This window comes from Dreissena polymorpha, chromosome 8 (assembly GCF_020536995.1).
Source record: "Dreissena polymorpha isolate Duluth1 chromosome 8, UMN_Dpol_1.0, whole genome shotgun sequence".
Taxonomy (NCBI): Eukaryota; Metazoa; Mollusca; class Bivalvia; order Myida; family Dreissenidae; genus Dreissena; species Dreissena polymorpha.
Genome location: NC_068362.1, coordinates 57374576 through 57385811, shown reverse-complemented (window position 1 = coordinate 57385811; position 11236 = coordinate 57374576).

The following is an 11236-nucleotide window of genomic DNA, read 5'->3' as shown; positions in this document are numbered from 1 at the left end:
CATAATACATTTAAGTGTAAATAAAATTTAACGTCATAGCATTGTAACTCAAATTAAACAATAATAAAAGGGAATACAAGTCCAATTTGGACGGCAAAATGTTGCGTATAATACGCAGTATGTACCAGTCGGTCAAAGCGTTCGTTAGACATTGTAACACATACTCGGAGTATTTTAATATAGCAATTGGACTAAGACAGGGGGAGATACCATCGCCGATCCTTTTTCTCTTTTCGTGGAGGATCTTGAAATGTTTTTACTAATACAAAATAGAATAATGCTGGAATAAGTATACAAGACATATGATTAATTCTACTTCTGTTTGCAGACGATATGGTTGTCATAGGTGAAACGCCGGAAGACCTACAACAGTCTATCGACCGTTTATATGAATATTGTAATACCTGGGGTTTGCAAGATAACATTCCAAAAACCAAAATAATTGTTTTCTGCAAACAAGGAGCTATCAAAAGTAATGAGCGGTGGGTATATGGTAACGAAAACATAGACATTGTAAACGACTTTATATATCTGGGTGTAACACTTAATTATATAGGGAACTTTTATCTCAATACTAACACTTTGCATGGTAAGGGCTTAAAAGCACTCAATGTATTGTTATCCAACCTGAAAACTTATAGTTGTAAACCAAAGGTTGCTTTGCAGTTATTTGATGTTTTTGTGTCTTCAATTATCACATACTCGTGTGAAATATGGGGTTTCTCAAAGTGTAGCGAGTTGAAAAAATTGCACCTTAAATTCTGCAAAGCTGTTCTTGGTGTCAGAAAATCAGCTTCAAGTGTAGCCGTTTACGGTGAACTTGTTAGATACCCGTTGTATATTAACAGATATGTACGTATTGTAAAATATTGGTTTAAAATAACTAGAAGCGAAAACATTATATTATGAAATATATTGGAAGATGGTCTAATTGCCGTAGATGATAATAAATTGAACTGGTTTGGGAAGGTTAGGGACTTACTATCTAAATACGGATTTAATTATGTTTGGTCTAATAACTCACAAATCAATGAGATTAATTTTTTGTCTTTGTTTAAACAAAGAGTTATCGACGAATACTTACAAGAGTGGAATTGCGATATTAATGAAAATATGGTACTAATTGTATACAAAGAAATAAAAACATCATTTTCGTTTGAACCATATTTAGAGACGATTGTTTCAAGAAATTGAAGAACCGTGATTACGAAAATACGCATCTGTGCACATAACCTGATAATACAGACTTGAAGATATGATAGATTTGAACGAAACTTGCGGCTCTCCCAATTATGTGACAGTAATGAAATAGAAGATGAATACCACTTTTTGTTGAAATGTTCTAAATTTAGCCCAAATTAGAGAAAACTACATTAAAAACTATTATAGAGTCAGACCTAGTATGGTCAAACTCACAAAATTATTAACTACAGAAAATAAAAAAATGCTTATGTTAGGAAAGTTTATTTCACAAGCACTCATGATTCGCAATCGTTATGTCAATAATAATGTATACTTTATTCAATGTATTCGTTTTATAGTTTAAAATGTATATTGAACACAATATGACATCATGTGATATGCTTTATTTGAACATGTATTGGTTTTATTATATGATGATATATTATTTCATATGAATAATATATATATGAATATGCTATATTTGAACATGTATTGTTTTAGTATATGAGGTACCTGTTTTCATACCTGATTTTGTGATTGTGATTCAAATGTATAATGTGTGCTCCTTCGAAAGTATAATTCTTGTTATATTTCGAAATTAAAATTATTTGTATATTTTACTGATTATAGACTATGCTGATGTATATTATACAAGTTCAACTATAATTTGTAATTGTGCCGTTGCTACTAAAAATGTATGTGGTTTGGATGCGCACTGTTATTCTCAATGCTCCTTCAAATTTACAATTAATATGTTACCGTATTAATGATTCTAAAAGTAGTAAAATTATGTAGCAATATACACTGTTAACATGTGATTTAAAACAAGTTTTGTTAAAGTATCTGTATAGTTCATCCATAACTATTTTATAAAATTTCTGCTAAATCCACTTACTATATTCATGTATTTTGTATTATTTTTTTTAACACTATAAACTGTAAAGTTTATGTGTAATAAAATTGTGTTCTGTTCTGTTCTGTTCCTATAATGTGCGGTAGATAATCGATCCGTTAATTGCATCAATGACCGCACGTGTCTAATGTCGTTAGCCATTAACACTTGAATAAGGCCTGTCACTTTAACTACAATTAACTGAAATTAATACACAGCCTGCTGAAAGGCCAAAAGACTAATTGTTTTTACAAACAACATTTCAAAATGAATTGAGTTATATTACGCCGTTGTGAGTATTATGCCACACGGTGACGGCTTTATTTAGACCACTTAGCAGATATTCAGATGTTAAAATAACTAGAAGCGAAAACATTATATTATGAAATATATTGGAAGATGGTCTAATTGCCGTAGATGATAATAAATTGAACTGGTTTGGGAAGGTTAGGGACTTACTATCTAAATACGGATTTAATTATGTTTGGTCTAATAACTCACAAATCAATGAGATTAATTTTTTGTCTTTGTTTAAACAAAGAGTTATCGACGAATACTTACAAGAGTGGAATTGCGATATTAATGAAAATATGGTACTAATTGTATACAAAGAAATAAAAACATCATTTTCGTTTGAACCATATTTAGAGACGATTGTTTCAAGAAATTGAAGAACCGTGATTACGAAAATACGCATCTGTGCACATAACCTGATAATACAGACTTGAAGATATGATAGATTTGAACGAAACTTGCGGCTCTCCCAATTATGTGACAGTAATGAAATAGAAGATGAATACCACTTTTTGTTGAAATGTTCTAAATTTAGCCCAAATTAGAGAAAACTACATTAAAAACTATTATAGAGTCAGACCTAGTATGGTCAAACTCACAAAATTATTAACTACAGAAAATAAAAAAATGCTTATGTTAGGAAAGTTTATTTCAGAAGCACTCATGATTCGCAATCGTTATGTCAATAATAATGTATACTTTATTCAATGTATTCGTTTTATAGTTTAAAATGTATATTGAACACAATATGACATCATGTGATATGCTTTATTTGAACATGTATTGGTTTTATTATATGATGATATATTATTTCATATGAATAATATATATATGAATATGCTATATTTGAACATGTATTGTTTTAGTATATGAGGTACCTGTTTTCATGCCTGATTTTGTGATTGTGATTCAAATGTATAATGTGTGCTCCTTCGAAAGTATAATTCTTGTTATATTTCGAAATTAAAATTATTTGTATATTTTACTGATTATAGACTATGCTGATGTATATTATACAAGTTCAACTATAATTTGTAATTGTGCCGTTGCTACTAAAAATGTATGTGGTTTGGATGCGCACTGTTATTCTCAATGCTCCTTCAAATTTACAATTAATATGTTACCGTATTAATGATTCTAAAAGTAGTAAAATTATGTAGCAATATACACTGTTAACATGTGATTTAAAACAAGTTTTGTTAAAGTATCTGTATAGTTCATCCATAACTATTTTATAAAATTTCTGCTAAATCCACTTACTATATTCATGTATTTTGTATTATTTTTTTTAACACTATAAACTGTAAAGTTTATGTGTAATAAAATTGTGTTCTGTTCTGTTCTGTTCCTATAATGTGCGGTAGATAATCGATCCGTTAATTGCATCAATGACCGCACGTGTCTAATGTCGTTAGCCATTAACACTTGAATAAGGCCTGTCACTTTAACTACAATTAACTGAAATTAATACACAGCCTTCTGAAAGGCCAAAAGACTAATTGTTTTTACAAACAACATTTCAAAATGAATTGAGTTATATTACGCCGTTGTGAGTATTATGCCACACGGTGACGGCTTTATTTAGACCACTTAGCAGATATTCAGATGTTAAAAACAAGGTAAAATTTCGTCTCATTTTTTCTTTGAAAACGTCTCATCGGATATCTCGAGCACTCGTTATCTCAATATTTTTTTCTTGTTCCCACCGACTGCGAGATAATTACAGTAGACGTTATTTTCATTATCAGTCTTTGTTGTAAGTGGTATTTCACTCCCATGTGATATTTATGTTGAACTTCAATTTAATTTTTACAAAATTTTGGAAAATTGTAATTTTGATAATCTGTCAACATGTCCCTTTAAGTATGGGAATACAGCAGCTTGTCCGGCATATTGCATTATAATTTATATCAGGAAGTGTTAAAAAACTTCAAATCATCATCAGATAACCATGTTGAGTCACAGGCAGCACCTGTACCAAGAGCTCAAAGTTCATTTAAAAGTAAAATTCCAAATAATTTATATGGCTGTAGGGCAGATCATTAGCTATTGTAAATTTAGGTCAGTACTTATCATGCATGTTTGAATTAAGATGCTGCAAATGATCACTATTGTGTTGCATTCAACCTCTGTGTCATTAGAGTACATGTAAAAGTCAAACTTACATCCTGACATTGGTAAGATATTTTGCATCATAAAGTTTGTATTGGCTTTATAATATGTTGAGTGAATAAACAAGACATGTATGGTTACCCAAAATTTTGGTTGACATACTCTTTGGATTTGTTCAAACATATTTAATGGGTGCATTGGGGATATATTTTACATAATTCTTAAAATCATGAAAATGTTTTATGATTTTTTTTAATACATTTAATTTTGGAACACTATGTATGTAAAGCATCGCAAAATATTGCGAGACATCAAGTACGATAGTTTGTTGTTCGCAACTGTCATACAGGTGCTTGCGTCTGCAGTTTCTGTTTAAACCATTTATTTTGGTACATCCTTAGATTACATGATTCAGAAGCAGCCATGTCTAGATTCTTTTGCTGATATGTAAATGTGTTCAATATAAGCACCAAAACTGTTATTTTTTAAGCTTTCTGGGTGACACACAATGCTACACGGAAAATAAATTGAAATAATGTCATGCCAAAAACCAGTAAAACAAGTGCTTAACTTGCCTTAATTAAAAGGTATATATGGTAAACATGTAAATAGATATGATGAACCGTATTTTATGAGGGGTAATATATTGAATGTTTTATTTAATTCAAACGCAGGTGTTCCAATGTCCATGAAGGGGCCTTGCATGTCATTAAATAAATGATAGCATTATAACATGACAAGTTCACAATGGTATATCTCATTTCAATTTTTATAGAGCTAATAAGACTGACGGTGTTTATTTTGTAACATTGGTATCTCATAGAATGTATCCATGTTTGCTGTTTAATCATTTAACTTATGAGAAAAACTCTGGGCAAGAAGAGAAAATACAATTCTGTACTACCGTTTATACCGGATAAATGCAATATTCAAAATACTTATTGATACTCTTGTATTGTTTTTGTCTAAATAATGTTATATATACTTCAAATTGATTTGTTGGTGTACAGAATTTTTTGAAAAAAAGTTGAAGAGGCAAGCGAAAAAAAATGTTGTTGAAAACAAGAAAATTCTCGAGCGGAGAATACAAAAAATCACATTTCGATAGACAAATATTGCATTATCAAGAGATACTTTTATTTTACATTCAAATCAATTCTTATACAAAGAATATCGCCCTCACATTTATAGGAGTAAGTTGCATATGATCTTTGACCACGAAATATACATGTAACCATATCATTGAAGTGAGGGACACATGTCTACCTACTGCTGCTTATATTTGTTTGAAGTTTTAAACAGTGAAAGCTGTGAAAAGGTATACCATGTTGCAAGCTGTGCAATAGCACTTGAATAGATACAATCATCAAAATGATAATGACAGACTGTCGGACAAAGGCCATGCATATAAACAATTGTAGCTACCTTATTTTGAAAGGGGAATATCGTTGGCTAGTATTATATTGTATTTTTCTGAAATTTACACATTACAAAGAATTTATTTTATGTTTCTGAAAAACACAGACCTAGCTGTTAAACATGTTCCGTCATTCATGTATTTTAAAATTATAAAATATTGTCCTTGTGAAACTTTTCGAACCAGCATTTAATGATTTTATGTTTATTTTTTGTTCACTGAAAACTGTGTTATAGGAAAAATTTGCATACATATAGGGAAATACCGTCCATATGCCCATTTAATGAAGACAAAATATTTTGAAAAAATTACGTCATGTTGCCCGATGTTGTTTGAAATTGAACATGCTTCAACGGTATCTGCTGATAGTTGCATGTTCAAAAGTAAACAAACACATTCAAATAAGTCACAGTACGTAGAAGATGTGTTTATATTTTTAAGGGTTGGCTGCAGCAACTTTTCACCGCAATTTGTTAAAACGGTCACGACAGAGAAACATGGACTGCTCGCACAGGAAGCCGAACTCAATTTGGAGTGGCCTAAGGTGCAAAGTACTTGACGAAAATAATGACTTACCTTGGAAAGGCTTTAATATTGCTGATATAATAATGTTTTAATTTGGCTATAATTGCAAAGTTCTGTTTAGCCAACCAAACACATGTAGGTTATGGAATGTCAATCCTACAAACAATTACAAATCAAAGCGCTGAAGGCACTGAAGTTGTTCGCTATTGCATAACCTTAGATGCTACTCAGTTTTCAAAATTATGTTATAGCTTTTTATATCGCAAGTTTGAAATCACACAACCCATTTAAATGTATAAAGAGTGCGTTTCAAAGCACAGGTCAAAATGTGTGAGCACTTTTTATCCTCATATTTATGTTAAAGAGACAACTTAAACAAAATGACAACAATATGTATCTTTTTTTTCACAATTGGTTGCTGCACTGGCAGCGTAAATCTTTATTTTTTACGGAGAGTAAAAGTGATTTAAACTGTGAATTGTAAATTATAGGCGGATAATTTAAGTTGTGTAAAAAAGGTCGTTTTTATTGTATTTTTGTTGATTTTGCAAAAGCATTCGATAGCATACAACATCAAAAATTGTAGAATGCTTTTGCAATCGATGTATAGCAAGTTGAAATCTTGTGCTAAGGTTAATAACAGATTGACGGACTTTTTCCCATGTTATATTGGAACGATACAAGGCTGTATGGCCAGTCCCATAATTTTTTCCATGTTCATAAATGACCTAGTTACATATCTGCACTCAAAATGTGATCATGGTATATATGTTTCTGAAGATATAAATGAGTTAATTGCTTTAATGTTTGCTGACGATGTTTCCAGTTTCTCTGATACTATCAAACGGTGGCAAAGGCAAATTAATGCCATTGAACAATTCTGTAAATCTGTTTATATGAAAATTAATCTTGATAAAACAAAAATCATCGTATTTACAAATTGCGGTTATGTTAAACAAACTTAAAAATGGACATATTGTGGAGATTATATTGGAATTGTCTCATTTTATAAATATCTTAGTGTTTATTTTACGCCAAAACTTCTGTGGTCAAAAACTCAAGAAATGTTAGCATTGCAAAGTATAAAATCAATTGCTTGTATATTTCAATATCAACGTTAGTTTGTTCATTTATGTTCTGTATATATGTTTTAAGTTTTTGATGCTATGATTAAACCTATACTTTGTTACGGATCCGAAATATGGGGCTATTCATAATATTTAGATAAAATTGAAAAAGTACAAATAAAATTCAATAAACAATATTGTAATTTACCACATAACACACCTGATATCTTAGCTTTAGGAGAATGTGGCAGACTTCCTTTATGTATAACATATATCCCAAATTGCATGAAGTTCTGGTTGAAAATTACCCGTATGGAAAACCATAGATATCCTAAACAGTGTTATAAAAGGTTAAAAGAGTTAGATGATGCAGGTAGAAGGACATGGGCTAGTCATATCAGAGAATAACTATTTAGTTATGGATTTAGTCAAGGTGTTGGGCATGAAGATAATTTTAAACATCTGTTCAAAACACAAATAAAAGATTGTTATCTTCAAGTATGGAAATCAAAAATTGATAATTCTCCCAAAGCATTGCATTATATATTTTTTTAAACCGATTTTTTCTGTGAACTATATCTAAATATTAATTCGTCTTTTGTTTTAAGGAAAACATTGTCAAGTTTTCGTTTGATATCAAAACCTTATGATTGAGAAAGGTCGCCCTGATTGATTTTCAGGTCACTAGGTCAAAGGTCAAGGTCACAGGGACTCGAAATAGTAAAATGGTTTCCGGATAATAAGTCAAGAATGCTTACACCTAGGATCATGAAACTTCATAGGTACATTTATCATGACTGTCAGATGACCGCTATTAATTTTCTTCTCACTAGATCACAGGTCAAGGTCACAGTGACTCGAAACAGTAAAATGGTTTCCGGATGATAACTCAAGAATAATTAGGCCTAGGATCATGAAACTTCATAGGTAAATTGATCATGACTGGCAGATGACCCCTATTGATTTTCAAGTCACTAGGTCAACGGTCAAGGTCACTGTGACAAAAAACATATTCACACAATGGCTTCCACTACAACTGACAGCCCATATGGGGGGGGGGGGCAAGCATATTTTACAAACAGCCCTTGTTCAAATTCGTTTTTTGTTTTTTTTTCATACCCAAAATATTTCGTACCCATATTTTTTCGTATCCACATTTTTTTCGTTCCCACATTTTAACGTACCCCAAATTTTTTTTTTCGTAACCATTTTTTCGTACCCGAATGTGTTCGTATCCATTTTTTTTCGTACCCATTTTATTTGTACTAAAATGTTTTTCATACCCAATTTTTTTCGTGCCCAATTTTTCTTTCGTACCCAATTTTTTTCGTACCCATTTTTTTCTTACCCAATTTTTTTTCGTAACCAATTTTTTTGTTCCGATTTTTTTTCGTACCCAACTGGTTCGTACACAAATGTTTTTCGTTCACAATTTTTTTCGTACCCAAATTTTCTTTTCGTACCCATTTTTTTCGTACCCAAATTTGTTTCGTACCCAAATTTGTGTGTACCCAATTTTTTATTTGTACCCTTTTTTTTCGTACCAAATAGTTTTGTGTACCCTATTTTTTTTTCGTTCCCTGTATTTTTTCGTACTCAATCGTTTTCGCAACCAAATTATTTTTCGTACCCACATTTTTTGTACCCAATTTTTTTCGTACACAAATTTCTTCGTACCCAAATTTATTCGTACCCATTTGTTCGTACTCAAAATTTGTTCGTACCCAAATTTTTTCGTACCTTGTTTTTTATTTGTACCCATTTTTTCGTACCAAAATAGTTTTTTGTACCCTTATTTTGTTTTTACCCTTTTTTTCGTACTCAAATTCGTATTCGTACCCAAATTATTTTTTTTCGTACACACATATTTTTTCGTACCAATTTTTTTTGGAATAATCAATTTTCAATTTGATTTCATCTCTCCACTCATTCCATCCCGCGAAACCCTAACGGTGTCGCAACTCTAGTATGCTAAATATATATTGCAGTGTATGCTGGAACACAAACGAACAAATTTTAACAAAATAAGTGAATATTAAAATTGGCTATGCTTGATATTAAATTACTACTTCCTTTATTATAACAAATAGCACTTAATACTTTTTTTGTTTCCCAACAAACACTGTCATGTTATAAACTGATTTGAAAAAAATTGTAATCATTGTAATCATTGTAATCATTGTATATTTACAATTATGTTGTATTTGCTGTGTTTTCTTATTGCTGATTCAATTATGTAGTAACAGTGATTCAATAGAAAAGTTTGTTTAGGAATCCTTTTTATTCTATGTGTATATTTCAACTGTTTGAACTATGTTATTGTTAGATTTATATATGCATGCGTTCATATTATACATCTTAACTTTTTTAGATTGCTTTAGAGCAAATACTAGTAAATTAAAACAGCCCATATATTAGAAAAGGAATTCTAATTAAAAGAAGGAGGGGAAGATGTAATCCGAGCAAAATTACAATGTCATGAAATATTGTATTATGTCAATTTTTATTTTTAACTTATTTAATAATTTTACTTATACCATAATTAACATAGTTTTAATTAATTTCTATTAACAACATCTTAAAAAGGTATTGTATAATGTTAGAAACGCTTACTTTTATGTAAGGACTTATGCAGCTTTATGCTGATAACAATTTATTACATTAATAAAAGTTTAAGCACTTGCGTTAAGACCCGGTTTCCCAAAGCACTACTCATTCTGTAAGCACATCTTCCATTTTGATATGCACATCTTGCTTTAAATTTATGAAGTTGTAGAAATATTTAATACTTAAACAAATAGTAAATAGAAAATATAATCAATAAACAAAGAAACAAAAAGATGTAAAAGAAAAATAACAGCAAACAAATATTTCTCTATCGTATTAAATCAACCGCATGTTTCACCTCGAAGTTTTACCATGATGCACTTTTACTATGAATGAACCAAAAATAAACCAAACACATGTCGGCGATAGAATGTGTAAGACATTACGATCTGCATACTTTTCCATGTTGGGAACGTTGGAACAAAGTCCGAAAAATCGGGAAAATTCCGTGACTTTGGGTCGACGGTTTTGACCCAAATAAATATGAATTAGTAAGTGAGTAAACGTGTCACGTCAGACCACGTGGGATCACGTGAGATGCGTATTTGGAAAAGCCGATCAATTTTCAAGAAATTGACCCTGAAAGAATATTTAAGAGCGCGCTCTCGGCAGACTGGCCAGAGTTGTTCTGATATATCTTTCATACTTAAACCATTGTTCGCTACTTTCATTCATTTAAACAACATTCAATGTAGGGTATTTAGGAAAATTATTTAGCTGCACAATATCCGAATAAATTATAGAAATATTATGTATGTATGATTGTCGCTATTTTATAAGTATTATACAGGCAAAAATAATAGTACTGTTTTCTCACGAATTAATAATTTCTGTGTTTTATGATTTGATAGAACAATGGGAATAGTATCTTGTATGATTTTTTAATGTATAATGATTATTGATATCGTTTCATATATATATATATATATATATAAATCTCACAAATAATATTTGTGCATGAAAATATTTATGTTGTTTTGATATATTATACAGAGATATCTTTCAGAAAATAAAATGTATTTTTACATCATCGACTTAGTTATTATTTCCGTTTCTCATGCATCAAAGAGTATCAGCGCTTAACGCTCACTGAACTATAAATATGGTAGAAATAATATTTGTAATTTAATGAATATAGTA